This window comes from Cetorhinus maximus, chromosome 3 (genome assembly GCF_964194155.1).
Source record: "Cetorhinus maximus chromosome 3, sCetMax3.hap1.1, whole genome shotgun sequence".
Classification (NCBI taxonomy): domain Eukaryota; kingdom Metazoa; phylum Chordata; class Chondrichthyes; order Lamniformes; family Cetorhinidae; genus Cetorhinus; species Cetorhinus maximus.
The window spans coordinates 102,101,871-102,108,170 of record NC_135881.1 but is presented as its reverse complement, the minus strand read 5'-3'; positions in this window follow the sequence as shown (position 1 = coordinate 102,108,170).

The window sequence follows — 6,300 nt, the reverse complement described above, 5'->3', positions numbered from 1 at the left end:
TCACATGAAAATAAGTTTATGATTGTTAAGATTGACTTTGGAATATATAAGGGAAAAAAAGGCAGCAAGAATCATCTGCAGAAATTTTTGCGGTTAATTACAAAATAGGCAGAATGTCAAAGCTCAGCTAAGTCCCATAAATAGGATGTTAAATAGAATTGAGTTCAATAATTTAGGCTGAATAGGAAATCAGGAAATGGCAGATGTGTCAAATTAATTATTTATATCAGTCTTGGCAAATGAAAACTGGACAAATTCCAGATTCAGTCAAACTGGTTTGGGAAACTATAACATATGTGGAGGTCAGTAAAACATGTGTTGTGAAGAAACTTAAAGAATGTCTGCAGGGCACTAGGGCCAGATGGGATTCGCTTTTGAATCTTCAGGGAAATTAGTTAAAGGAAAACGTGGGACGCTGATTAATATTTTTTGAGTTCCATAGATGTGAAGGTGAACTTGAATACTTGAGGTTGGCATATGTAAAAAAGAAAACAGATCAGTTGATTTAAACATAAATGGTGCAGAAATCCTCAAGACCATCCTAATGGACCCTTGCATGCATTTGTTTAAAGATCCTAGAGTCCCATAATTAGTAGTCATATTGTTTTTAGGAGCAACAAGTTGTGCCTCGTGAATTTACAGAATTTCTTTGTGAAGAGACCAAATTACTGATGAGGATTATCCAGTGGATTTAAATATAAATAACAATTTAAACCCTACCTTCCTGGTGAAAACTGGACGGACAGTTAAAATCAGCTAGGTGACTTACCTGTTGACACTGCACAGATCCCGCAGTCTCCATTTTTAACCTGTTCTTTAGGGCAGGTGACAAGGGCACCTGCTTGCAGCTGGTGGGGTCCTTCTTTAAATATGCAGATCAGATTCGGAGAATGTAATTTGGTCCAGCCTGCAATTGTAAATCTGGTCTGAGTGGGAAAGCCAAAGTGTCTAACCCACCAGGTGAACAAAGCGAGAAGGGGATCCAGAACTGGAAGAGGAACAAGGATTTTTAAAAAAAACTTTGGCCAGGGGATACAAGGGTGCTTTACACCTCCCAACGTCCCAACGCACCCCACCCCCCCCAGCACACCCTGAACCCCCCCCCCCCCAACCTTGTTTCTATCCCATGCGGCCCTCCTGAATCCCCTACCTCCAATGTACCTGAGTGTCTGTGAGCCATGAAAATAAGTTGGTGGCTAGTGCTCTCCTGATGTTCACTTCCTGCCCTGGTCAGCAGCAACTTCCCACCCATAATGGCCTGGCAGCTGACCTGGAACATGCATGTGAGGCCCAGAAATTTAAAATCACCTGGGCCTCCTGCTGGCTTCAACCAGCCATCTCCCACCATCTGTCTGATTACTAATGTTCCACATGGTCATTGTAATCACCGTTCCTTCACTGTCGCTGGGTCAAAATCCTGGAACTCCCTCCCTAACAGCACTGTGGGTGTACCTACACCACAAGGGACTGCAGCGGTTCAAGAAAATAGCTCACCACCACCTTCTAAAGGGCAATCAGGGATGGGCAATCAATGCTGGCCCAGCCAGTGATGATCACATCCAATGAATGAATAATAATAAAAAATAACCAGAGAATCTGTTTTTAGTGGTGTTGGTTCAGGGATAAATATTGGCTAGAACACTGGAAGAACTCCCCTGCTCTTCTTCAAATAGTGCCATGGCCTTTATATTCACTTTAAAAGGGCCCTGGCTGCACATTTCTTCTGATAGACAGCACCTCCAGCAGAACAGCAATCTCTTAGCACTACACTGGAGTGTTAACTTGAATTATGTTCTCAAATCTCTGAAGTGAGTCTTGAATCCACCACCATCTGGCTCCTTTTATATTTGATCACCTTGTTCCCTGGATTGAGACTCTATCTGGCTAGTACCATCTGCAAACTTGGAGTGTTTTATTTCTGTCCCTGCTTCCAAGTCATTTATGTACATTTTAAAAAGGGAAGGCCCTAGTACAGAGTTCTGCTGCTTATTTTCTTCCATTCTGACCTATTCCCATGTACAACCACCCTTTGCTTCCTATTTGAGCTCATTTTCAACCTGACTTTCAACGTTGTACATAGTTATCTAGGTGACGTTTTACAAAAGTTTTGCTGAAATCTAGTAAACAACTTCACTGAGTTCCCCCAGTTCACAAGGATTTTTTTCTCCATAACAAACTCCCAGGAGATTCATCAGTCAGGCCTGCTGTGCATTTCCTGTTTTGATTTGTGATTTCTATCGTTTGCCATTTTTCTTTTAACTGTTGGTAGGTGGCCTGCTTTCCTTCACCTGTTCACTTTCCCCTTTCAATGTTATTTTGTAGAGTTAGATTTAATGTTGATGTGACAAATAAGAGGGAGTCAACTAGTCTTTGTTTAGCATTCAATCAAGTTCCATCATGTTTTTCATGTGTTTGAGGTTTCTGTACAATTAATTATTTATAACTTTGTAATACATCTATTTTAAATGGAATTAAAATTAAGAGAAACCACTTACAAAGTTTAACATGTTTTAACTTACTGATGTGACGTGTAATTATTCGCAAGTTGATGGCAGATAAGAACTACACAATGCCATAACAAATTCCTCTCCTTAACTACCACCACCCCACCATTTCCCTCCTGGCTTTTTGCCATGTTTTTGTGGGGAGGGGGGAGGAATTAAGAATGAAATTTGACCCTTGTTCGCTACACTTTCAATGCTGAAGGAAAGCAACAAATCTGAAAAGCTTATGGATCAGAGCAGTCTATTCCCAAGTTCTAAGGAGGAGGAAGTATTAGCAAAGTCACGCAAGGTGCTCCGCTGAACATTCTTAAGTGACATCAACCGCAGCTCATTAAATAGGAGGGTGGCAAAGCTGATATTCACAATACTCATTTTAAATAGTGCAGCTCCTCACTCCACAAAACACCTTTTCATGAGCAATGAATTGGCACCTGCTGTGTGGCCTGAGAATGCACTTGCTCCACTGGGGAGTGGGCAGGCCCAGGCAGGATGGAAGAGCAACAGCAAACAGAAGCCACATGCTGAGAATACCTTTGTTTCCAAAGGACTCAGTAAAATCATTGTGACAAAAACCAACATCCGCAGCATGCCACTTACCAAGCAATGATCTTCTTAAACCTTTGAAAGGGAGGAAATGAACCTCCGCTCAATTGTGTACTGATTAAGGTTAGTTGGAATGCTAAAACAGCGAAGTCCAAAAATGATTGTGATGTCAGATACCAACTTTCTTGATCTGCAGTGATGCAGCTTTTTAAAATATTATTCTCAGCCACTGGCATCAGGTATGTTGACAGATGGCGCTAAAGAAAATGAGACTTCAAAGTGCCTAGTATGCCAAAAAGGAATGTAATTTAATACAAGTCCATCTGAGTCCTTCAATCGTACTATATGTGCTCAGTTCAGAGGTGCAATCATGGCTGTATCTGGTGTACTAGCTTCCAAAAACTGATGCTAACACATGTTTTTACAAGAAATCATAGCAAATTTTACATATTGTAATGAATTAATCAGTTATAAAACTAAAAGGAACATTACTGATTAAGGTTTACTTTCTATGTAAAAATGTCAAAAAAATAATGAATGCAGCATTTCAAAATATGAATAAATGATGCAGTACATGTGGTGTCAAAATCTGTACAAACATCCCGTAGCGAGAGATGAATGTGATGAGTAGAGGGAGTAAAATGTGATCAGTTCAATCAGGAATCAAGAAGTCCAGTTCAGGTCAGGAAACATAGGACAACATTTTTACCTCGATGGGCGGGCACGTGCCCAATCCACTCGAGTGTAAAATGAGGCGTGTTGATGTCGGGAGAGCGTCCCGACGTCAACATGCAGTTGCACGATATTTCGGTCGGCAGATGGGCGCTGGAGTCGGCAGTGCGCCCGCCAACAATTACAAGGCCTTTTAAGGCCATTAACAAGGTTATTAAAAGAAATTTTTCACTGCTCATCCAACCTTACAGTTGGCAGGCAGGCGAAAAGGCCAAGTAGCCTTTGCACTTTTTAGGAAACCTCATCCACGGGCGGGATGAGATTTCCTATAGCAAATAAAAATTTTAAAATGTAATTAACAACATGTCCCTGCTCATGTGACAGAGTCACATGAGGGGACATGTTTCATAACTTATCTTTATTTTTATTTTAAACACTTTGTCTCTGATGGCACAGATCTGCCTCAGGGATATTATCAAGCGTGCACTTGCGCGCATGCACAAATTTCGTACTCGCCCCGCTCAACCTCCCGCACTGAGCGCTGCCGTTCGCGTTTCATGCTGGGTGGGCCTTAATTGGTCTGCCAGCTTGAAATCGTCTTTTGGCCTTGATTGGAGGAGGCGGGCAGCTTCTTGACCTTCCTCACCTGCCCCCGCAAAGCTCTTCAACAAAGGCAAAATTCTGCCCATAATTTTTATAATCAAAATGATCTTTCTTCTGTGCATGTTGAATTATATTCCCTGCTTTATTGCCACTAAATACAATTAGTTTTAGCTGGATTTAAATATTATACATAAAACAAATGGTGAATAAAAGCTGTTCCTGAGTGACTTGGTCATCAATTATCCTGTGGGATAAAACCATAATGTTTCTCTGTGTGACTGGGACCACTCCCCGGCACAGTCCATTGCACAAATAACCATTTCACAGGCCTCAAGATCTCTCAAAGAGTTTTATAGCCAATTAAGTACTTTTTGAGGTGTAGTCTCTGTGTAATTTGGGAAAAGCATAAGCCAATTTGTACAGAGCAAGCTCCCACAAATAGGAAACATCTTCTTAAACCCTTCTCTCCTGACTCTTCCACCCTCACCTCCAACAAGTGCAAGGAGTTCATGGACTTCTTGGTCACTAAGATTGAGGTTTTTTGTTCAATGGTCAATGGTCTACCAAATTCTTTTTATTTATTTATGGGATATGAGCATCACTGGAAAGGCCAGTATTTGTTGGCAATCACTAGTTTCCCTTGAGAAGTTCCCTTGAACTGCTGCAGCCCTTCTGGTGTAGGTACACATAGTGATATTAGGAAGTTTGTTCCAGGATTTTGACTCTCCCTCCCCCTAGTCCACTGGGCCAAACTTCCTTTAAAGCTCCCCACTGTCCTAGCCCTAAACTTCCTCCAGTACATTTCTCCAGTTTCTCTCCTCTTTCCCTTCATTCCCTTTCCGAGATTTAATTCCCAATAAATTTCTGACCACCCAACTTCCCTGTCTGGTTCTCAATTTAGCTGATATTGTTAACGATTCTTTCACTTAAGGTACTGTCCCTGTCCTGTTCAAATCTGCTGTCGTTACACCTTCCTGCAAAAGCCACCCTTGACCCTCTTGTTCTTTTAAACAACCACCTCATTTCCAACCTCTGTCTCTTCTCCAAAGTCCTTAAATTGGTTGTCGCCTGCCAAATTCATGCCCAGCTTTCCTGGAACGATGTTGTCAGACCTGCTGAGTTTTTCCAGCATTTTCTGTTTTTGTTTCAGATTTCCAGCATCTGCAGTATTTTGCTTTTATCTTAGTTTTTTTCCTGGAACTTTGTTTGGATCTTGCTGAAAAGAGAGACATGTTGCCAAACCTTTTTGACTTGTACTCATCAGGACTAATGCAAGAATGCCAAATTTTAAGCAATCACAACAACTTATACTACAGGAGAAAAGGGTGCTGATTGGTTGGCAAGCCCATTCTGAATGACTGAGGTGTTGCAATGGAGAAAGCAACAAGGAACTGTAGGCTTCCAAAGCTCCCTGGTAATTCGAAAAGGTGCAAAGCTTGAACATATTCCTTTTATTTGCAGAGAATGGGTCTCTGCATATGAATGTATGTCGCTTCTAGCAGGCATAAATGAGCCATGTTACAAGCTGACTGATTATCTTAAATTGGTTGTTAGTGTAGCTATTAGCCCACTCTTCTTACACACCTTAATCCTCTCTATCCCGCATTCAAATTCAATTTGAGATGGAGCAGTCTAACCGCGTTGTGCTAGTTGAGAAATCTGCTAATGGGTTCTCCACTATGGTCTACCACAAGCCTACCTTCAGCCGGTCAATATACATGGGTTTCGTATGCCTCCACGTGCAATAAGATTGGCCTTATCAGCAATCTTGTAAATAGGGCCCTCGCCATTTGCTCAGGATTGTTCAGCAAGTTCTGCCCAATCACGGAATCACATCTAACAGTAGTCACTTTGTTTTGGGTTTTGCAAGCGCGGGCTGGTTGAGTACGATCTGTGCTCTGCCTATTACGAGCAATCAAAGGAACATGCTGGTTGGTTCGATCAGCCAATAAATACCTGGCAACTTCATGCACAACAC